This window comes from Rattus norvegicus, chromosome 1 (genome assembly GCF_021556685.1).
Source record: "Rattus norvegicus strain SHRSP/BbbUtx chromosome 1, alternate assembly SHRSP_T2T, whole genome shotgun sequence".
Lineage (NCBI taxonomy): Eukaryota > Metazoa > Chordata > Mammalia > Rodentia > Muridae > Rattus > Rattus norvegicus.
In genome coordinates, this window is record NC_141534.1 from 194,964,536 (window position 1) to 194,989,028 (window position 24,493).

Consider the following 24,493-nt stretch of genomic DNA (forward strand, 5'->3'; position numbering starts at 1 on the left):
GTGTTGGGGTGAGCTGTCTTAAGCACTATGCTTCCTATGGGGTCCCGCCCAAGGTTTACGTCACCGGATTTCCTGGGTCATTGTTTTCTAGCCCTCATCCAAAATGGCTAAAATGTCTACAACTGCCAGTCTAAGAGCAAGTCCAGAGTAGACACGCCTATGTGGGCGGGGACTCCGTGTGTGTGCGTAAGAATGAGGTTAAGGAGTGGTACAGATTCTGGACCTTCAGAGCCCTCTCAAGTTGAGCTAGGTGAAAGCAGTCTGTGAATTTTGGGTTTGGGATAGAATCCGAGAAAACTCATTTCAGAGACAGAAGCTTTAAAATGAAAGCCTTATTTTCTGTGTGCGCGTATGTGGGTGGCCAGTTTGGGAGCTGAACTGCATCCCAGAGGGGAGATTGTACATTTTCATAGGACAAGAACACACAGCAAGGGGATTTGGGTGGGCTGTTGCATTAATCAGTTATATTTTGAACAATGGGTTAAACAAGGAAGTTAACTTTGGTGACTGGACCTCATCAGGGTCACCTTGTTTCAGGATCCTTGATTCAGCTTTTGTGGTCAGGTCTCCTGGACTGGCCTCAAATATAGAAAAAGGGAACCAAGGGTTGGGCAAACAGCACATTTACGACTTGTGAGCCTTAATTTAGACCAAGGGATAACAGGAACTTCCCTCTTTATGTCCTTCCCTGGATAACAAACAAACATGAAACACCTGAAGTCGCAGGGTCTGGTTAGTTCCAGCCTCGGAACCTGAACTCAGTTTTCACCCTGTGAGCAAGATGGAGGTTGTTGCTGCAATTGCTGGACTCAGGAAACTGTCTCCTACCAGTAACAGGTATTTAGTGTTTTCCTTTTGGTCAGCGTATTATGGAGCCACCGAAAGCCTATGGAGGGAAGACCATTCATAAGCTAGAAGATGGGGGTGGAGAGATGGCTCAGAGGTTAAGAGCACTGACTGCTCTTCCAGAGGTCCTGAGTTCAAATCCCGGCAACCACATGGTGGCTCACAACCAACTGTAGTGGGATCTGGTGCCCTCTTCTGGTGTGTCTGAAGACAGCTACAGTGTACTTATATAGAATAAATAAGTCTTTGGGAAAAAAATAAGCTAGAAAATGAAGCAGTTGTTTCCACCAGTTTGGTCTACATCTCTCAAACTAGTTAAGGAATGCTGCTCCTGACACAGCTCAGAGATCACAGAGCTGTTCTTTGATCAGCCAGGACACCTGGGACATTCTCGACCTAAACTTCTAAAACTGTACATCTGCCCTTTTAAAGTTTCCGTTGGATGATCAGATGTTATTCTGATAGGTCTGCCGTCAGCATCTTTGGCCAGCTGTACATCTGTCTGACAGAGTATTGATAACCAGAACACACACAGAACTCTATTCCACCGATTCTTGCTGTCAAGGTTCTTTCTTTCTTTTTCTTTCTTTCTCTCTTTCTTTTTCTTCCTTCCTTCCTTTCTTTTTTTCTTTCCTTGTTTCTTTCCGTGTGTGTGTGTGTATGTTGTGTATTTTTCTCCAGACATATTTTCTTTGAATAGCCCAGATATCCTGAAACTTCCTATGTAGACCAGGCCTCGCTCAAACTCACAGAGATCCTCCTGCCTCTGCCTCCCTAATGCTGGGATTAAAAGGTTGCACCACCATGCCTTTAGCTATATTTTGTTGAAAGAGGAAACAATCCAAATGTCCTTCAATTTAAAAGTGACGAATAGAAATGTGATACATATACACTGTGGAACACCATTCTGCTGTATAAAGAAAAATGGAGGGGTTGGGGATTTAGCTCAGTAGTAGAGCGCTTACCTAGGAACCGCAAGGCCCTGGGTTCGGTCCCCAGCTCTGAAAAAAAGAACCAAAAAAAAAAAAAAATGGAATTTGCAGGTTGAGATGGCTATTCTTGTCACTTTGACTATATATGGAATGAGCTACAATCCAGACATGGAGGGCAGAGCTGTGATCCAGGTCCGAGGCTGGAAGACCTTTAGTCCAGCTCTGGAGGCACACCTCTTATCTTGGCCACACCTCCTGCTGGAGGCCTACATGACGGCAATGGGAAAAGGAAGGGTTCCTTCTTTGCCTTCTTGTACTTACACTGATCTCAGCTAAACAAGAATAGTTTATTGAACACACAACCTAACACCGAATGTTCAGGACCACAAAAAGGACTCACAAGCCTAATTGGTGTGCTACTCTGCTCTCAGAATAGGAAAAATCAGGTTCAAAGTTTTGAGGCCACCCCAGTCACTCTGAGCTGCAGTGGAGGACTCAGCTGCCTCCCTCTCTCGTTTCCCAATGATCCCCCACTCCCACCCCTGCCTGTCTTCTCCTGCAGCCTCCTCCTGCAGGTGGTTTCCACTGAAGAAAAGGAATTGTACCGTATGTCCGTTATCCAGAACCACACCTTTTGACCCCTTTGTTGATGCAAGTAAGGGTGATGACCTGCTTCCTGCTGGCACTGAGGATTATATCCATAAAAGAATTCAACGGAGAAATGGCAGGAAGACCCTTACCACTCCCTGTCCAGGGGATCACTGATGATTACGATAAAAAGAAACTAGTGAAGGCATTTAAGAAGAAATCTGCCTGCAACGGTACTGTAATTGAGCATCCAGAATATGGAAAAGTATTTCAGCTACAGGGTGACCAGCACAAGAACATATGCCAGTTCCTGACAGAGACTGGACAGGCTAAGGAGGATCAGATGAAGGTTCATGGGTTTTAAGTGCTTGTGGCTCACAAGTTTAAAAACCTCACAGCTTGTATAATGTAATCATTTGGGTCCCCTTTTAACTTGGGCAAGTATAACTTGTTCATGCAATAAACTGAAAAGAGACATTAAAAGTTTAAAGGGCAAGGAGGGGAGTAGTTGGTTTACTAGGCAAAGTATTATCAGCTAATATTTAAACTGATTGGCCCTGGGTAAGGTTAGGGGATTGGTGGATGGGAGGTGAACACGGGAATTTCAGAACATTGAGATAACAGAGCATACATGGGTATTATAATAACAACTTTTTGGCTTACTAGTAGCAGTCTTCAGTGTCAGCCACAAAAATTATAGTGAGCTCACAAGTAGGTGCAGGAAGGGATGCCCTGGTGCAGTGGTCAGCTCTGACTCAAGATATTTTAGACATAACGGTTCATATTGACCTTTGATTTGATGGGTCCTCTGTAAAGCTTTGTGGGATTTCTTAAGATTAGCAAACGTCAGGGTTGGAGAGAAGGCTCAGCGGTTACAAGCTCTGACTGCTATTCTGAGGGTCCTAGAGGGGAGGTAGAAAGTGCAGTCCATGAGATAGTGCACTATGGTACTAAGGAGCTTAATGAGTTTACTAATTCATACCAGCAGAAGTCTGGGGAATGTGTGGGAATGGATCTTAAGGGTGTGGGATAATGGAATGGAATAACAGAGGAACACAACTAGATCAGGCTGAGTTTACTGACATGGACCCTCAGAGTGGAGATTCTAAGTTTAATATGGAAGCTTGCACAGTTAAAAGAGGTGTCAGACGTTTGATTGATTGGTTGGCTGAAGTGTTTATCAGAGGACAGCCTACTGAAAAGGAGTTGGAGATGCCTGATATTCCCTGGTTTCGTGTTGATGAAGGGATTTTAAGGCTCAGGGAAACTATAGCCTTAACTGCACCTATAGCCTCACGGATGTTCCCTATGATCAGTTGACTGAGGAAAAGAGAACTAGGACCTGGGTTACCAATGGTTCTGCAGGCTATGCAGGCACCACCCAGAAGTGGACAGCTGCAATATTACAACCCCGTGTTGGGACAACCCTGGTGAAGGGAAATCTTCACAGAGGGTAGAACTTTGGTAGCACACGTGGTAGTACAGTTTGTTTGAAAGAAGAAGTAACCAGATGAACGATTGTTCACTGACTCATGGGCTGTAGCCAGTGGATTGACTGAATGGTCAGAGACTTGGAAAGATCATGACTGGAAAATTGATGAGAAAGACATCTGGGGAAGAAGTGTGTGGATCGATCTCTCCAAATGGGCAAAGGATGTGAAGATATCTGTGTCCCATGTAAATGTTCCCCAAAAGGTGACTTTAGCTGAGGAGAAATTAAGAGATAAAGTAGACCGGATGACCTGTTCTGTGGACAGTCAGTTTTTCCTCGAGCTGTTCCTGCCATTGCCCAATGGACACATGAACAACGTGGCCATGGTGGCAGAGATGGGGGTTATGCATGGGCTCAACAACATGAATTTCCACTCACCAAGGCTGACCTGGCTACAGCTGCTGCTGCTGAATGCCGTGTCGGCTAACAGAAGAAACCAACACTGAGTCCCAGATATGACACCATTCCCCAAGGTTACCAATCAGCAACCTAGTGGCAGCTTGACTATGGTGGACTGATGTCTGTATGCAGGTGAGGGCAGGCACAAAATAAGGCAAGGCCTGTGACTGGGCAGTGAAAAAGTAAGGCAGGCACAGAATTTTGGAGAGAGGAGAGAGAAGGAAAGAAGAGAACCAAGATGGAGGCAGAGAAGGACGACCCAGTTCTGTGTGGCTTTGAGTGGCCACAGGTATGAATATTTCTCTATGAATAGTTCATAAGAGATGGATTTTTATAGGACAATTTGTCTTATTTAGGTGGGCAGTTTATATCAATATCAATTGGTTGTGAGTTTATTGTGTGGATATTTTGTGGAGTGAGAATTTACCGATAATAAATCTGATTGATAAACTACAAGCTTATTGAGTTTTGATTTTAATGGGTTACTGGGAGTTGTGACTAAAACCGTGGGGGTGGGGAGGGCGAATGCAGGGAATATGAGCCGAGCCCACAGCAGAGAGCCTCGAGAGATGGCCGCTGATGGGGCTGGTCATTTAGGCTGGGAGACTGCCGAGGGGACCAGAGAGTAGCCAGTGGTAGTGTGAGATAGAAAGTAGGAACTTAGTGAGTCAGGTGGAGACGATTTGAAAACTCTGGGCCAGAGAGTCTGCCAAGTGTGGTTGGCCAAATGAGACCACTGACGCAATGTGGCCTGCCAGTCCCAGCACTAGCGTGAGATGGAGTTCCCATTTTGATTCTTTACCCTACAGACTACATTGGACCACTTCCTCCATGGAAAGGGCAATGTTTTGTGCTTGCCAGAGTAGGTCCGTATTCTGGTTATGGGTTTGGCTTTCCTGCCTGTGATGCTTCTGCTGAAACTAGCATCTGTTAAAGTGGAAATTTCTGGTTTCTTTGGAGACTCAGTTGTGTCGTGTGATGTTTTTCTGAAAACTGTCTTATGAGAGGATGCTTTTGCTGAAGAAGACACGGGGGAGGATGTTTTGTTGAGAATGGACACATGATGTTTTCTGGAGGCAGGCTGGGAAAAGGGCATGTGATATTTTGCTAGAGCAGACACTTGAGAGAACACTTGATGTTTGGAAATGGTATCAACATAACCCAACAGACAGTGAATGACGCTCTGTGGTATTGGTGTGCCTTGCCACTCTTTGTCGGTCATCATTGGGTTTTAGTGATGCTGGTTTTTGCTGACGATGCTGTGAGGTATTCGGTCACTTTGACAGTCTTTGCTCGTCATTGTTTGTCATGACTTCATGAGAGAAACACACCAGCGAACTCCTGATGGTGTTCCAGAGGCTTCAGCATTGGGTAGAGCTTTGTGGTTTCTTCTGGATCGAACTGCTGTTGCTGACTCATGAATGGTGTTTGTGAGTGGATGGAACTGCTGCTGATTTGTGTGAACTGAACCGCTGACAACCTGACGATGCAGATTGGATTCAGTCCAAGGCACTTTTTTCTAAGCAGGTCCACACACTTCTATGCCTTACTAACCTTTCCTTTCCATTACCTCTGGTGGGTGGTGGGCTAGAAGGGAGGTTAAAGCATTTATGTACACTATTAAAGTAAGGTTTTGAAACATGTAAGCTTTCAATCTGTGGACCTACAGAATGCCTTGTCATCATGGTATTATCATGGTATTACATACGGTATTGCTTTTGACCAAGGAACTCATTTCATAGCCAGAGAAGTGCGACAGCGGGCCCACAATCATGGAATCCACCATCTGAAGCAGCTGGCCCGATAGATAGAATGGCCTTTTGAAGACACAGTTACAGCAACAATTAGATGGCAGCCACATGGGGGGCTGGGCAGGGTTCTTCAGAATGCAATATATGCTTTAATCAGTGTCTGATATATGGTAGTTTCTCCTGTAGCCAGGATCTATGAGTCCAGGAATCAAGGGATGGAAAAGGGAATAGTTCCACTTACTTTCTCTCCTAGTGACCCACTAGGAAAATTTTTGCTTCCTGTCCTCACAACCCTAAGTTCTGCTGGCCCAGAAATTTTGGTTTGAGATCAGGGAGTGCTGCTGTCAGGAACCACAACAAACATTCCATTGAACTGGAAGCTCAGACTCCCCCTGATTATTTGGGGTTTCTAATGCCCTTAAACCAATAGACTGAGAGAGGAATAATAGTGTTAGGAGGGTGAGAGAGCCAGATTACCATGGGGAAATTGGATTGTCTCCCCACAATGGAGGTAAGAAGGATTAGGTCTGGAGCGCAGGGGATCCTTTAGGCATCCAGGGCATCTCTTAGTGCTACCAGGCCCTGTGATTAAAGTCAATGGAAATGACATCAGTCTAATCCAAGCAGAATGACAAAGGGCACAGATGCATCAGGACTGAAGCTATGGGTCACACCTCCAGGAAAAGAGTCAAGACCTGCTGAGGTGCTGGTAGAGGGTAGAGGAGATACAGAAAGGGTAGTAGAGGAAGGTAGTTATAAACACCAGCTAAGGCTGCATTATTAGTTACAGGCATGAGGATTGTAATGCCATGAGTGCTTCTGTTTTATTTTTTTGTTGAGAATGAATTTGTACAGATATCTGTGTTTTCTTTACCAGTAGTAATCATATTTAAGTTTGAGCTATTAAATGATGTAAAGGACATTGACCTTTTCTATATCTACAGTGCCCTTGCAGTTGTACAGGGTTAGTTTTATCATGTTATTTATGACCTGGTTATTGTTTTCGTTTGGACAAGAGATATGATTTGTGTCAAGGGGTGGATTGTGGTGGCTCTTCTCATTGTCAACTTGATCTGAGAAGTGGAGAGCACACCTGTGACCCAGTTCCTGAGGCTGGAGGACACAGGCTATCGATCTCGATCCTGAGGCTGGAGGACAAACACCTTTAGTCCAGATCTTGAGGCAAACCTTTAATCTGAGTCACACCTTCTGCTGGAGGTCTACATGAGGACGGTGAGAAAAGAAAGGGTTTGCACTTTGAAGTGAAAACTTAACAGTTCTTCAGAAAGTCTGTTGTGGTGGATGGTGTTGTCCCGGGACCAACATGTGAAGGAACATTTCACTGGAATTGACAGAGTTGAAAGGATGTTTTGCTAAAGCAAGCATGTGAAAGGACACATGAAGAAGGATTCTTCCATAACTACAGGCATTTATTGGTCTGTCTTACAGACATTGTGTAGCTGAGCTCCATTTGTCAGGATGCCATAGAGATCAATGCACCAAAAAACTTCTGGTGGTTTCTGCTTCTTGCAGCTTCCATGGACTCAGGATGATTGGCAGAGTGATGTCAGCCGAGACAGACTCACATGCGAAGGCAAGTCCTGTGGAGGACACTTAAGGGAGTATATATAGGATCCAACAGACTGTGAGAGGACCCGGGCTTGCTTACATAGCTAAATGCTTCTTGGTCTTACATCAACTAAGAACCAGAAAAACAAATGTCACTGAGGTTCCTACCTCCAAATCATCAGGTATGAGCATGTAACCTGGAGTAACTTCATTAACCAGGAAAGTAAAAAGGGACCATGGCTGGGGTTGGGGAGCAGTAGACAGGGGGTAGCAGGGTACAGTGGGGAAGGGCAGATGTGGGTGGGGGTGGGGCTCTAATTAGACAGGAGAGAGGGGGATACACACAGAGGAAGGAGGAGTCTGAAAATGTCATAAGAATTCATCTATTAAATATTAACTTAAAGATACCTAGGATACAGGGAAGTCTGTGTCTATATGTGCACACAAAGGGTTTGAATGAAACTTTCCCGGGTGGGCTAACTATGCTCCTCCAGAGAGCCATGGACCATCTAACAAAAAAACCCAACACCAGGCTGAGAAGCCCTCCTGTGAGTTGTTGAACAGGAGTGACCCAGAGACTCCCAAAAAACAGTATAGGCTAATGCTTCTGCCCTTGCTCGCCCCCTAGAGGTGAAAGGTAAGTCCCTATTTCTGAAGACACCATGCACTTCAAACAAAGGATCCAGGGACCCAAGCTGGATCTGACCTGAACCCTTCTTCCCTGAAGACTACCAGAAGGCACCATGCAAACTTATACAGGAAGGAAGCAACTAATAGTCCTTTCTGCCCAGGAATGACTTCTGTAAACCACAGCAATGACCGGCAGGCCCAATAACCCCAAAGGAGCAGTAGTAGCACACATTAGGCAGTAACCAACACTTCGCTAATTGCATGTAGGTCTACTCAACAAGAGAGGAATCATGCCTGACCCTGGCAACCTAGCCAGCCATCCAGGACTAGTGCAGACATGGATGTGGGAGGAGAGTGTCACTTTACCAAACCAGCATAATTCCTAGCTGCATTCTAAGTACTTGTGTTTAATACCCACAGATAATGTGATTCTCACCCCTCATGTAGGAAAACCGCTCCTGGCAGCAGATAGAGACCATTACAAAAAAACAATAACCAATCAAAATGCAGAGTGGTGGAACCCAGTCCCAGTGGATTCATCTACAACACAGTTCCTGTACCTGAGGGTCAAGGAACATTGAGGAAGGCAGCATGGCAGGAAGAGAGTCAGTGCCAGAGTAACAGGGCATTTAGTTGAGATTGAATATCCTAGAAATGTCAGAGAAGTTAAACTCATGAAGTCTCGCCAATATGACAGCTTAAACGTGACAGTTCGTAAGGATGACACCAATAGACACACTAACATAGAAAGGGGAAGGCTCGGCCAGTCCCTCAGCCAGCAGCTCCGCGCCACCTCGGGTCGGGGTCATGGCAGGCTCGAGAGCCATGAGCAGCTTTACCAAGGAAGAGTTTGAACGCCACATCCTTGATGAAGGCTTTACTGCTAAGGACATTCTGGACCAAAAGATCAATGAAGTTTCTTCCTCTGACGATAAGGATGCTGTCTATGCTGTGGACCTCGGAGACATTCTAAAGTAGCATCTGAGGTGGCTAAAAGCTCTTCCCTGTGTGACTCCCTTTTACACAGTCAAGTGTAATGACAGCAGAGCCACAGTAAGCGCCCTGCCTGCCATTGGAACAGGATTGACTGTGCAAGCAAGACTGAAATACAGTTGGGGCGGGGGCTTGGGGTGCCTGCAGAGAGGTTTACCTATGCAAATCCTTGTAAACAAGTGTCTCAGATCAAGTATGCTGCCAGTAATGGAGTCCACATGATGACTTTTTTTTTTTTTTTGGTTCTTTTTTTTTTTTTTTTTTTCGGAGCTGGGGACCGAACCCAGGGCCTTGCGCTTCCTAGGTAAGCGCTCTACCATACAGGATGACTTTTGACAGTGAGATTGAATTGACGAAAGTCACCAGAGCACATCCAGAGGCAAAGTTGGTTTTGCGGATTGCCACTGACGGTTCCAAAGCAGTTTGTCACCTCAGGGTTAAGTTTGGTGCGACACTCAAAACCAGCAGGCTTCTCATGGGACAGGCAAAAGAGCTAAATATTGACGTCATTGGCATCTGCTTCCATGTGGACAATAGATGTACTGACCCTGAGACCTTCCCGCAGGCAGTGTCAGACGCCTGCTGTGTCTTTGTTGGTGTCAGCATATATCTGCTTGATAATGGCGGTGGCTCTCCTGGATCTGAGATACAAAGTTTAAATTTGAAGGGATCACAGTGTCATCCGCCCAGCCCTGGACAGGTGCTTCCCACCAGACCCTGGCGTGAGAATCATAGCTGAGCCAGGCAGATACTATTTCATGTCAGCTTTCACCCTTGCAGTCAACATCATTGCCAAAAGTACCCTGTGGCAGGAGCGGCCCAGCTCTGACAATGAAGATGAGTCAATGAGCAAACCTTCATGTATTGTGTGAATGGTGGAGTGCAAGCATCATTTAACTGCGTTCCTTATGATCATGCACATGTGAACAGAGAGAGAAGTATGAGAAGTATTACTCATCCAGCATCTGGGGACCAACCTGTGATGGCCTTCATCAGATCATAGAGCCCTGTAACCTGCCTGAAATGCATGTGGGTGATTGGATGCTGTTTGAGAACATGGGTGCATACACTGTTGCTGCGGCTTCTATCTTCAATGGGTTCCAGAGGCCAAACATCTACTATGTAATGTCACGGTGGCAACTCATGAAGCAGATTCAGAGTCAGGGCTTCCCAACAGAAGTGGAGGAGCAGGATGTTGGCACTCTGCCCATGCTTGTGCCCAGGAGAGTGAGATGGACCGTCACCCTGCAGCCTGTGCTTCTGCCAGTATCAATGTGCAGATGCCATTCTTGTAGCTCTTTCCTGCAAGTTTAGCTTGAGTTAAAGCATTTGGGGGAACCATTTAACTTAATCACTGCTAGTTTGGAATCTCTCTGTAAGAGTAGGGTTGGCGGGGTTGGGGATTTAGCTCAGCAGTAGAACACTTGCCTAGCAAGTGCAAGGCCCTGGGTTCGGTCCCCAGCTCTGAAAAAAAGAAAAAAAAAAAAAAGAGTAGGGTTGGCACCAATGCAGTATGAAAGGCTAGGAGATGGGGGGGGGTGTTACTGGGTTTCGATGGAAACTTTGAATATTTTATATGGATTTTTATTCACTTTTCAGACCTGATACTAACGAGGGCCCCTCGGCTGCTGAGCAAGCATTTGTAGCTTGTACATGGGCAGAATGGGCCAAAAGCCTAGGTTGTGACCCATTTTGAAAATGAAGTATCTTGAAATAATTGGGCATCGGGGAATGTTTGCAAATATCCCTTAAAGAAGGCACAAACTTCTGCACAGGCTGCTGTGTCACAGCAGGAGTCTAGCCCAGCACAGCAGAGAGGAGAAGCAGATGGCACAAGGCTGAGCCCTCTCTGTACAACATCAGGTTGCCTAGCCCACCCCAAGTGTTTTCAGCTGGCTGTGAACTTGGTGTCCAGAGTCTGTTAGGGAACGTCATCTGCCTAGTGACCTGTTGGCCTGGCCACTTCTTAGGAGGGCATCTGAGGCTCCTTGAACCTTGCCTGCAGAACCCCTGACTGTCCCCTCAACCTTTGATTTCACCTGCATCACCACCTAGTAACAGTTGGAAGCATGATACAGCATTTGACAGCCAACTTCCTACAATAAATTCAACAACAGCAAGAAAGGAGGAGGAGGAGGAGGAGGAGAAAGAGGAGAAAAAGAAAGAAAGAAAGAAAGAAAGAAAGAAAGAAAGAAAGAAAGAAAGAAAGAAAGGGAGGAAGGAAGAAAGAAAGAAAGAGGAATGCCCACGAGGACCCAAGCCTAGATAAAGGACTGTGGGCAGCTAAGGAGTGCTGAGAGGTAACATAGTCTTTTCCACAGAAGAGCACACTGATTGGTTTTCTAATACCAATGAATCCTGAAACGCACACAAGTAACATTATACAGATCAAACAGAGGTATTTAGAATATATAAAATATAATATGTATTGTTTATATATACATATTCCTAATATATTTGTATAGATAGGTAGGTAAGTGGATAGGCAGATAGACAGACAGACAGTCACAGACATAACAACAGTTGAAGAAAATATGGCAGCCTTGTGAAGGTGACACATACCTTTAGTCCTAACACTCGGGGGCAGAGGTAAGCATGCTAATGTCATATAGGTCAAGCTCTAGCTAGAGGTCTCTGATATCAAAACGCCTATTTCTTCAATTGCGGGAAGTACAGTCATTCCCAAAGAGACTGTGACCAATCCACTCAAAGTCTCAGCTTTCAAAATGCTTGGTGCTTTAACTGTGGGGAACATGCTCATTTACAACAAAAGTGTGAACCAGGCTTCTCTAAGGGCAATGGTTTTCCTAAATATAAACCAGAAAGGAGGCCTAGGCAGTGTGCAGGCGATAAGTTAGGGTTTACCACTGGACCAGTGAGTGTAGGCGAAGAGAGATATTCAGGGTCATTTCTTAGCATCGGGAAACAGCCTTGGGGCCTGGCTTGAGGTCCCCCAGGAAAAATGATGAGCTGTTTTCCCCGTCAGCCAAGGAGGAACATGTAGACCCCAAATCTCAACTAAGCAGTGCAGGTCTAATGCAGGCGACAGCTGGCAGTGTTGCTCTAGAGCTGGCCACAGATAAACGTCTGACTCTACCCCCAAATTCAATGTTATAAGATATCCCTTTGCCCTCGGGGACAGTGGGGATGGTCTTGGGAAGGAGTGGATTGATTCCCCAAGGACTCATTGTCATCCAGGAATTATAGATGAAGATCTCAAGTGAGAAACTAAAATTATGTAAAAAGAGATGCAGTTTAACATGGGCGGTAGGACTGCTCAGCTGCTGCTGTGTTCCCTACATCAAGGGCAAAGCTGCTCCAGTGGAAAGAGCAGGAGAGGTCTCCTGAAAGCCTTGGCCACTGACCTGAAAAGTGCTCACTTCATTGATAATTCCCCAATACACACACCACAATTAATGGCTTCAGACAGAGTGTGGGAACTGTAGTGACAATGTTGGCATTTTGGTTTCTTTAAAAGACACAGAAATAGTATAATAAAGTGTTCTCATTTAACCCCGAGTGTGGGATATGGAGATGCTTCAGGTGTCCCCAGCAGCTGACCATGATTTGCCCTGTGCGCTAGCAGGGGGCTGATTTTACCAGATGTAGATACTGGCTTCAATTGTGTGTGATTTGGAGTTCTTGGGACTTTTTGGAGGGTATATAAATAAACCCTGAAAGTGTTGGCTGTTGGTTGGTTTTTGGTTGTTGTTGGTCAAGATTTGTTAAGTAGTCATGTACAAAGGAGAAAGAACAAGAAGAAATTAGATATCCTGATGGTGAAGATCAAATTTTCCCCAAGGAAGTTGACACCTCTAATCAGCAGGAAGTAGTTTACCAATAATGTCACCCCCTTTCTGACCCATTGCTTTATTCAGTGATCTCGTTCCTTTCCCCTCTATCCTTTTTTTCCCTCTTATCTAGAGTTATAGGATTGAAAGGGAGGAAGAAAAGAGGGGCGAAAGGGTGGAAGAAAGAACTCACAAACTAGCCAAAAGCAGTTTCACTGGTCTTCTAGGCCTAACCCCTCTAAAGTAGACAAGGAAGGAGTACATGATTCTTGAGCTGATGGGAAGGTCTCAGCTGTATCGAAAACAATACCGAGGAATCCAGTATCTTATTCTTATCTTGTTTTTCTCTTGCTTATTTTGTTTGTGACATGAGGGTTTCAAGGCCTATGCATGAGCCTTACCCTCAGCACTTGCTTCCGACGCCCACCAGGTCTCCCTAAATAGTCCCAGTTGTCTGTGAACCCCTACATCACATATCCAAATGCTGCGGTAACAGCCACGAGTCCTTGTGCTCAACAAGAACAACATCATCATCAACGACAACTTATTCTTCATGTCACCCAAGCTGGTGTTGAACTTGCTCTGTAGCAAAGCATGGCCTTGAGAGTCCCTCCTTCACTTCCTGAGAGCTGGAATCACAGGTGTGTCAACCACACCCAATGTCTGAAGTCATTCAGACACGGAACCCAGAGTTTCATGGACACTAGCCAGGTATTTATTGTAGTTGGTATCAGTGTCAAGTCTCCAGGAAGTCTTGCCATGATTGATGTGGAGAGGTGCCCCTAGGTGGGAGCAGCACCTCCTGGTAGGAGCCTGGATAAAAGTATTTCAGAAGGCAGTTGCTCCTCTCACCTTCTGTCCTTTGCTTGACCTCCTTGCTTTTATGTTGATTTGCCCCTCACTGTTCTAATACTGTTAAAGAGACTCCATAACCAGTGTGACTTATAAAACAGATCATTTGATTGGGAGCTGGCTTAGAGTTTCAGAGGTTTGTCCATTATCATCATGGTGAGGAGTGTGGCAGCAGGCAGGTACCAGGCACTGAATCAGTAGCTGAGAGCTTACATTTGATCAGCAGGATGGAGGCAGGGAGAGTGAGACTGGATGTGACTTAGCCTTTGAAACCCCCACCCTCAGTGACAAGCCTCCTCCAGCAAGGCCATGCCTCTAATCCTTTCTAAACTGTCCACCAACCATGAAGCAGACGTTCAAATATCTGAGCCCATGGAGACATCACTCAGACTACAGCTCCACAGTTGTAGCTGCTGCTGCTGCTGCTGCTGCTGCTGCTGCTGCTGCTGCTGCTGCTGCTGGTGATGATGACGATGATGATGACGATGATGACGACGACGATGACGACAGTTTCTGCAAGTGTGCAGTGTTTGGAATTCCTAGAATTTTTCAGAGCGGGCATAAATGCCAGGACCCCAAGGGGTGGAGTTGGTGGTTGTTGGTCCTTTAGGAGGGTTGGTTGTGGTTGTTAATAGTCATGGTCGGAGACAGAGAAGCCTTCCATTACCTGCTGCAGAGGGCTGTCTGGTCTATTTTAATTAGATTTAGTCATTTACTTTATGGGTACTTTGCCTACATGTGTGTGAGTCTACCAAGTGTATGCTTGGTGCCTAAAGAGGTCAGGAGACTACATCAGATCCCCTGGAACTGTAGAGATGATTGTGAACCATCTTATGGGTGGTGGGAATTGACTCTGGGTCTTCTGCAGGAAAAGCAGGCGCTCTTACCTTCTGACCCATCTTGATAGCCCCTGGCCTCACAATCTTGATACTCCTGCCTGGGCCTCTTGAGTGCTGAGTTTAGAAGTGAGTGTTGTCATAGTTGTTGGCTGTCCTTGATCTTAACCTCACGTGTTTTTTTTTCCTATATGAAGTCCACAGCCTTCATCTTTTTATTTAAAGGAAATTCTTCATGGCTTCTGTTTGACAAATGAGTCGCCAGCATCACTACCCTGGGCTTTGGGGCCATTAATCAATAAAATAAATGTTAGCTGCAATCCCATGAAGGTTGATCTGATATCACAGGGGATCTCATGGTCACTCAGGTCTTCTGCAAGAAAAGTGCTTTAACCATTGAGTCCTCTCTCCAGCCCTTTTGATGACTCATTTCCTACAAACCCAGACAGAGGGCATTCAGCAATACACTGCAGAGTTCAGAGTTCAGAGTTCATGAGGCTCCTGGATACAATCCTTGGCACACACATACACAAAATAACAACGATATGATGTTGAGCATAAACTCCAGGTTTCAATTTTAGAATGTGTATAATACAGTGGTAGTGACTACCTGTGTTTCTCAGTGTTTTTGTAAAAAAAACTTCAGACAGAAAATACAAGTTTTAAAATTATAAGTTTAGGTTGTGAAGATGGCTCAGAGGGTAAATATGCTTGCTGTGCAAATCTGATGACCTGAATTTGATATAGAACCTAGCGCAGAGAACTATGAGTCTTTCTTCTACCCTGCAGTTATTAGCCAATGGCCCAAGAGGATGAATGGAACAGGGTGGATGAAGAGGGTTTCAGATGGCCCATGAATACAAACTGTAATAATGGCATACCAGAGCCAGCTTTGGAGGGACAGGTGAACATTACTAAGGTTGAGTCAAGGGCTATATGTAGTGTGTAGGTTTTACTTTTAGCTCCAGGTGAACTGCACTACCAGCCCCCACCCAGTTTTACACACACATGCACACACACACACACACACACACACACACACACACACACACACACACCAGTTAATCTGACTGGGCACTCCTAAACCTCCCCTGCCACCACAGGCACAATCAGATAGTAGAGTGGTCATTGGCCACTCCAACCAAAATCTCACATGGCTGGCTGGCTTTACCTCCTGCTGCTCCTGCCTCCTCCTTCTTCCCCAGTGCCCCAGATTCTCCCTGTGTCATTTTCCTAAGCAACTCTAAGTGTCCCGCCCCATCCTCAGTCATTGGTTGCTGGTATCTTGATCGATCAAGAACCAATTGAGGAACAGGACCTTAGCATCAGAACCATCCCTACAGATTACCTTTTCTGTCCAATAAAACAACAGCCACAAAAAACTCATTTCCCTGGAACAAAACCACAACAATCATGTAAATTACAAAGTATGACACACAAGTAACGTCCAGTCCATCTTGTTTGTCAATTAGATAAAGTACTCTACTATCATTCCTAACAAAGAATTAGGATTCTATTCCTGGATTATGTTTAGATCTTAGCCAGTAACACCATCTGAAAACCATGTCTTTCATTCTATAACCTCTGTCTCAATGTTAAACAACTTGAGTTTGATTATGAGACTATCACCAGTCTTCAACCCTGTCAGAAATCCGAGAACAACTTAAACATTTCCTGGATATAGAGAAATATAGAGAGAAATATATAGAAAGCATCAAACACAGCTTCTCAAACTTAAACAATTGCAGAGACAGCTGACTACTTGGACAGCCCTCCTTATTTCTTATAATGTTCGAGCACCTGTTTTCAGCCTTTGGGTCCAGAATTATCTGACAGAGCTTTGCAAAGCAGGATCATGAAGGACCCTGTCATGGCAGAGCTATCAGTCGACTATTCTGCATAGTGTGTCCTTTTCCCAGACAGTATTTTGTCTTCAGATGAAATAGGCAATTTCTGCCCCATGGCTACCTTGCCATGATAAGCAATCTCACCTGGAGGTAAAGATGCTCAATTTTTCTTTGAAAGAGAATAGGGAAACTGTCTGGAGCAGACATGTCTCATTGTCAAGTGATTCTTAATAATGAAATAACATTAAATGCCACATTATGTGGATTTCTGATGTTTTTGAAGACTAAGTAATTTATTTTGAGCTGTTAAACCTTAGCTACTCTTAGCCATTTGAGTAAGTTGAAAGCACTTTATTATAATTAAATCAGAATCTAACATAACCATGAGTTTGTTATCCGGCCCTTAACTTGTGTTGCTTAATCATCTTAAAACAATTTAAGCCTTATATCCTTAAATGAATTGCATAAGCCTATCTAAGAGCAACAATATTAATCTCAAATTTTGTATTAATATATAAATTCATACCAATGAAAACTTAAAACCTGTATCAATATAAATTCTATACCAATGTAAGAAATTATAGCTATAATCTGTATCCATGATAAAGATTTCTATCATTTAAGATTATGGCTACTCAATCCTTTTTTCAAGAATAAAATTTAGGAGTTCATCCCATCTATTCCCTCCCTGTTTAAAATTATGACCATTTCCAAATCATCCCTCAAAATGACACCCATCCCCAGGGAATTAGGCTGATGACTCTCCATAGCTTCTTCCTGCTGAATATGGGTGATGAGAGGTTTTCTGAAGGGATGGGAGAGGCAGGAGAATTAGGAAAACTGGTTAGACTTTAGAAAGCTAGCTTTAGCATCTGTTATTCAGTCTCTACATATTTGGAAGGTTCAGAGCCCGACTGAAGTTCTGACCAGATCCATCTGAAAGGTTGGATGAGGTGAGGTGACCTGGAATCGGCAGCAATATCCAAAGCTGTTTTAGGCAGCAACCGGATGCAGGGGTCAAGCAGGTCAGTTCAGCATCTCTGAGGATGAATCCTGCTGAAGCTGTCCATTCTGTAATATATGAATTTAGTGCCATTCAGATATCCATATGGATTGTGCAGGGTGCACAGATCGGTTAAGAATGAAATTCTGCTCCTTGTTTGAGCAGGTGAAAGACAGCTGTCTTTTTTTATGAGTTAATTTTATTAATAATTGTAATAAGCCTTCATTCATGCCACTTGAAGGATGGCATGAAGAGCCTTCACCTGTCCTGTTTGATTCTCTTGAGTTTTCCTGGTTCTTCAGGGGTCTCCCCTGTCTTATCTGATCCGTGTGACCCTGAAAGGGGTCCAGAGCCTCTTCTTCTTTTCTGTCAGCACAAATACTGAGCCTCTCTTCCAACATAACAAGTCCTTGTTCCAGTAACCAGGAATCATTAAATATTTAACTTGACCTTTCTCCCAGAGGAATTTTAATATAACCACCAAACTCAAAACCACACTTATTGTGATAAATAAAACAAAGCAAATAAAGCACTCGGAATAAATGTAAACTTATGAGACAGTGCTTCTGCTGCCCCTGCCCTGACCTTCATTCTTTATATAATTCTCAAGGCCTAAATTTCAACTGTCTGAGATGGGCTAGACAATCTATCCCCTGCCTTCCACCTAATTATTTAAGATTGAATGCCTCAATGTTTTGTTATCTCTGTCTATGTGCTGTATAAGCATATTTTCAGGTTCTCTCTTTATATAATTCTTGAGGCCTTAATTTCTACTGTCTGAGATAGGCTAGGAAATCTAAATTTTTTAAGATTGAATGCCTCAATCTTCTCTTCTGTGGAGCTTACATTTGCTGCCTCTACCAACTGTCTCTGTCTCTCATCTTAAGATGTTTGTGTCAGTTCCAATCCGAAGGAAAAACTCCCCAAAGGACTCAGGCAAAATCTGAATTCCCTTCTATCCTTAAACACAATTAAATCACAAATTTTGAATCTATCCTTTGATATTTTGCTGTATGGAGCAGGCAGCTGTCTTAGAGCAGCTGGCCTGTTTCTTTGCACAGCAGGGGCTTGAATCATCTCGGCTAAGGCTCTATGAGGCTGCTAGAATCCTTTCAAAAGAGCCCAGGGTTCATCCCCACCACCAGTGGCTGTGTTCCTGTGTTCCAGTTTGGTGTGCTGGAGCCACACAACTCTGCTCCACCGAGAAGCCAGTTCTCCCCCCAATTAAACTATATCATTGTGTGTGTGTGTGTGTGTGTGTGTGTGTGTGTGTGTGTTATGTGTGATCCATTTGAGATTTCCTAAATTAATGTGGATTCTCAACTACCATGTTGCACGCCATCTGTAGCATGTAATTTTTGCCACCCTGCCCACACACCTGCGCACCAGGTAATCTTAAAATGCCTTTGCAAACTCAACAACTGGGCACTCCTAAACCTCCCCTGCCACCACAGGCACAATCAGATAGAGTGGCCATTGGCCACTCCAACCAAAAACTCAAACGGCTGGCTGGCTTTACCTCCTGCTGCTCCTGCCTCCTCCTTCTTCCCGAGTGCTCCAGATTCTCCCTGCATCCTCCTCTTGAGTAACTCTAAGTGTCCTGCCCCATCCTCAGTCATTGGTCGCTGGTATCTTGATCAATCAAGAACCAATTGGGGAACAGGACCTTAGCATCAGAAACATCCGTACAGTTATATGGTGTGGAGATGGGAGTAGAGATACGCAGCGTGGCCAACTGTCACCGGCTGATGGTTAAGATCCTGAGATGCCTCATTAGCATGAGGAGGCCTTCCAGGGAACCACAGGTGCTTGCTGGAGGAATTCTTCTCAGGAGAAAGGAAGCTGAACCTATAATGTCACTAAGGGCTATGTGACATTCTGCACATAGAGGGTATAGGAATACTGTGCTGCCCAGACAAGGTCAGAGAGGGAGAAACCCTGCCGGTAAAGGAACCCACCACTTCTCACCAAGCTCACAGGGCTATCTGGACAATAGCCAGCCTTCCACTTTAATTACCCAGGCAACAGAGAATCAACTCTCCAGATTTTTCATGACATCCGCATGTGTGAAGATTCAAAAATACCTTGTGAAAGCATATGTGAGAGTATGTGGGTGCATGTGTATGTGGCATGTACTCGTGGAGGCCAGAAGACCACCTCAGATTCCCTCTCAGGAGCCATGCCTGCCTTGTCTGAGACAAGGTCTCTCATTGCTCTAGAGCTGATTAATTAGGTTGGCCAAGCTTGGCAGTGAGCTCCAGGAATAATCTTATCTCTGCCACACAGCTTTTTGTATGTGGGTACCGGGGATTAAATTTGATTTCTGGGCTATAGAAAATACTTTACTGATAGCAGTCTTCTAAAGATTCTATTTTTTTCTATTTTTGTTCTTTTCTCTTACTATTATGATTAATTATAGTTAGTTTGTGCTCACAGAGGCTCTAGCCTGGAGCAAGAGTGACTTCTGACATGTTGCAGATTGAATGCAGGACCACTAGGTGAGCAGTCCATACTCAGCCACTGAGTCATGTCTCCAGGCCCTGGCTGTTGGTTGTGTGTGTTTGGGGACACTAGCACAAATGGCACTGGACTTGGGATCCTCCTGCCAGACTCCCCAGGACCTGACTCACAGCCAGGCATCTTGGCAGGAACTCATCGAGATGTGAGGACAGCAGAAGTGAACTTAACATCCACTGTAGTGTCGCTCACCTGGAGGCTACAGGAGAAGGATCTTCTGAGTTCAGGGCAACAGATACCAACATGTCTCTTAAAAAGAGTGTGTTGAGGAGATGGGTCAGGGGTTAAGAGCCCTTGCTGTTCTTCCAAAGAACCAGAGTTTGGTTCCCACATCAGACCCCTCACCATGGCCTATAGCTGCAATTGCTCTCCACCTGAAGCAGTGTCCACAATCAGCACAACAGATCCCCTTCTCCTACCTGGACTGCATGGTTGGGCCTCAGTGGGAGAGGGTGTGCCTAGTCCTGCTGGGACTAGATACCTCGGGGTAGAGTAGTACCCAAGAGGGCTCCCCTTCTCTCAGGAAAAGGGGAAGAAGCAATGGGGGAAGGGGTTTGTAAGGGTGGAATTGGGAATGAAGAAGGGGTGTGTATGGTGATTCAGATGTAAAGTAAATAAAAATAAAGAAAAAAATTTGGATGTGGCCTCTGAACAGAGCTTTTTCAAGAGAAGAACTACGAGTGGCTAAGAAATATCTCAAACACTGTTCATTGCCCCTAGCAAATGCAGAAATGAAAGTCAAAACAACTTTGAGATTTTGTCATACCCCTCTCGGGATGGCAAAAATCAACAAAAAAAAACCAGCAACAAATGCTGGAAAGGACATAAGGAAATGGGATCCACATTCACTGTCAATGGTTTGCAAACTGGTCTGGTCCACCTAGAAATTAGCTAAAAAGCTAAAAATCACATGACACAGCTCTAACACCCCCTGGCATATGCCCAGAGGCTCAAGATGCTATTCCACATGCATTCCTTTCTTTCCCTGTGTGTGTGTGTGTGTGTGTGTGTGTGTGTGTGTGTGTGTGTGTGTATGTTTCTGAGACACAGTTTCTCTATGCAACCCAAATGTCCTGGAATTCACTATGTATACCATGTAGACCAGGCTGGCCTCAAACTCTCAGAGATCCTCCTGCCTCTGCCTTCCTAATGCTGGGGTTAAAAAAATGCACCACCGCATCCTGCACTTGCTCAGCCATGGTTATTGAAAGTGGCAACCATCCAAATGCTCTTGAACTTAACAGTGGGAAATGGAAAGGTGACACACACACACTGTGGAACACCAATCTGCTGGATACAGAAAAACGTGACTTTCACATGATGGATAGGATAGAAAAGATCAATTATATTGTGTAAGGAAATCGATTAAGACCCAGAATGACAAATGTCATCTTCTCTGATCTGAGGTTCCAAATCATCAGGTAACTGTGTAACCTGGAGTAACTTCATTAACCAGGAAAATAAAAAGGGACCATGGCTGGGGTTGGGGAGCAGTAGACAGGGGGTAGCAGAGTACAGTGGGGAAGGGCAGATGTGGGTGGGGGTGGGGCTCTAATTAGACAGGAGAGAGGGGGATACACACAGAGGAAGGAGGAGTCTGAAAATGTCATAAGAATTCATCTATTAAGTATTAACTTAAAGATACCTAGAATACAGGGAAGTCTGTGTCTATATGTGTGCACAAATGGTTTGAATGAAACTTTCCCGGGTGGGCTAACTATGCTCCTCCAGAGAGCCATGGACCATCTAACAAAAAACCCAACACCAGGCTGAGAAGCCCTCCTGTGAGTTGATGAACAGGGGTGACCCAGAGCCTTAGAGATAATTATGGTTCTTACTCTTCATGGAGAAAACTATTCTTTACAGCAGATGGAGAAGATTATAGAAAACCACAACCAATCAAAATGCAGAGTGGTGGAGCCCAGTCCCAACAGATATATTCCTTATATATGTATATACCTAATATATGTATATACATACATACATACAACATACACACACACACACACCCCAGTTAAAGAAAAAAGTGGTAGTCAGGTGGTTGTGGCGCACACCTTTATCCTCAGCACTTAGTAGGCAACAGGCAAATGGATCTCTTTGAGTTCAAGGCCAACCTGGTTTACAGAGTGAGTCCAGGACAGCCAGTTTGACACAGTAAAACTATCGAAAGAAAGAAAGAAAGAGAGAGAGAGAGAAAGAAAGAAAGAAAGAAAGAAAGAAAGAAAAAAAACGTGGCTATGGATTTGAGGTGCATGGGAGGGATTGGATGAACATTATATACTATATTATAATATCTCTGGATATATATGTATACATAAATATATATATACACATACATACATACATACATACATATGAATATTATGTCTCAGGAGTTCTAAAGGGGGGTTCCATAAGATTCAGGGCGTCCTAAATGGAAGCACTCTATAAACAGGGACTCCTTAAGACTAAGAAAGGAAACAATTCACGAGTCCCCCAGGAGAAGCCCATCATTCCCAGTCCCGGGAGAAGCCCATCGTTTCCGGTAGGAACCGTAACGGTGAACAGGAAGAGACTTCCCCACCTGTCCAGCTGCTTACAGCTCATAGAGAGCTCAGCTCCAGAGTCCCAGGCTTCAGGCTGTCTCCGCTGTGCTGAGGTGAACTGTTGGTAATGCAGTTGCTTTTGATTCATTCTGCTCCTGTAAGAGATCCCTCAGTCACATTCCTGTAAGTGACCCTAATGAGCTCGTCTGTTCGCCAGCTTGGACTTTGGTAGAATCCTGACTTTGTTCTGCTGTCGGTTCCCTCTCTGCTGTGAGCAGACACTTGTTCACGGCTCTCCAGGAACAGTGTCATACAATCCCTTACCTCAAAATAAAAAGTAAAAGATGCTAGGGGGGGCCGGGGTGTGGCCCAGGGGGAGAGCACAGGCAATCATCGGTTGTGAGAAGAAAAGAAATGACTACTGAGCTGACTTCCCAATACCCCTTTCCGTGCTGTAAGGTGTAACTTGTTGACAATAACTCACTTGTTACACAAATGCTCATTGCATGTTTACTGTGCCCAGTATGTAGTGTCTCATTGAAGTTTCAGATTTTGACAGCAACTGTTGAATGTAGTTATCATTTATCTTCATTTGTTCAGATAGGGAGCTGAGGCTCAGTCTTGAAGTAAATATTATTTACCTTTGATCACTTAGCTCCCAAATAAGAGACACAAATATTTATATCATAAGCCCTAAAAGCACCAAAGCTGGGCAGATGTCAGCCCTCTATGCTATTCTGCTTCTCTGTCAATAATCCCGAGATATGACTTGCCATGTTCTTTTTTTTTTAAGATTTATTTATTTATTATATATAAGTACACTGTAACTGTCTTCAGACACACCAGAAGAGGGCATCAGATCTCATTACAGATGATTGTGAGCCACCATGTGGTTGCTGGGAATTGAACTCAGGACCTCTGGAAAAGCAGACAGTGCTCTTAACCACTGAGCCATCTCTCCAGCCCCCGACTTGCCATGTTCTATCCCAGTTGCTCCTACTCAGCCTGGCCAACCCTCATGGCCATGTTCTCACAGTCCACCTCCCCATAGAGTCCTCCTCTCTCTTCTTCACTCTCTGTCCTCCTCATGGTCTCTGCCTCAGACCCCGAGCCTGGGAACAGAAGCCCTACTTATGTCTCTTCTGCCCATCTATAGGCTGTCGGCATCTTTAGTAACTAATCACAGATAACTTGGGGGGGTGTTATACAATAAAAGCTGGTATACATAAGGATCTCCACCTCTTGAGGCAATTAGACATTGGGATATAGAATTTATCATTACAGTACATAGCGACAGAGCAAACCTCAGTAGCTCAGGGAGGGCAGTGAATTACAAGTATGTCACTGGGGAGGTGCAGAGACTAGAGTCAGCTGCTTGATTAGTATTCTTCCTGTCTTTACTGCTGGGCTCCCTGTTGGTGATAGAGACCTTAGCATTTGAAAATGCAAATACCAAATGAAACTATTAGACCATTAAAGGAACAGGCAGCACCTATTGCAGAGTGGATACGGGATACAACCAATATTGGTCCTAACGTGTCGCATGCTAATACCATAGGTGAAGCTACGAGCTAGAGATAGATCTCTGATATCAAAACATCGGGTTCTTCAATTTCAGGAAATGCAGTCATTTGCAAAGAAACTGTGACCAAGTCACTAAAGGTCTCAGATCTCAAAATGCTTGGCGCTCTAACTGTGGGAAGTATGCTCATTTGCAATCAAAGAGTGAACAAGGCTTCTCTAAGAAGGCCTAGGCTTCCAGGGGCATGCAGGCTGCAGCTGGCAGTGCTGCTCTAGAGCTGGCCAGATAAACATCTGACTATCCCCAAATTCAATGTTATATCTACTGGAGTTTATGGTCCTTTGCCCTCGGGGACAGAGGGGATGGTCCTGGGAAGGAGTGAATTGATTCCCCAAGGACT

The 24,493-nt window shown here is 44.7% G+C and overlaps 2 pseudogenes across 1 annotated transcript; both read left to right on the forward strand.

The window, feature by feature from the left end:
• Positions 1-2,301: 2,301 nt before the first annotated feature.
• LOC103695040 (eukaryotic translation initiation factor 1 pseudogene) lies at positions 2,302-4,705 on the forward strand (annotated as a pseudogene). Its single transcript, XR_015652597.1, has one exon. The product of XR_015652597.1 is annotated as a eukaryotic translation initiation factor 1 pseudogene (transcript).
• Positions 4,706-8,925: 4,220 nt separating this feature from the next.
• On the forward strand, positions 8,926-10,551 carry Odc1-ps5 (ornithine decarboxylase 1, pseudogene 5; annotated as a pseudogene).
• Positions 10,552-24,493: the final 13,942 nt, after the last annotated feature.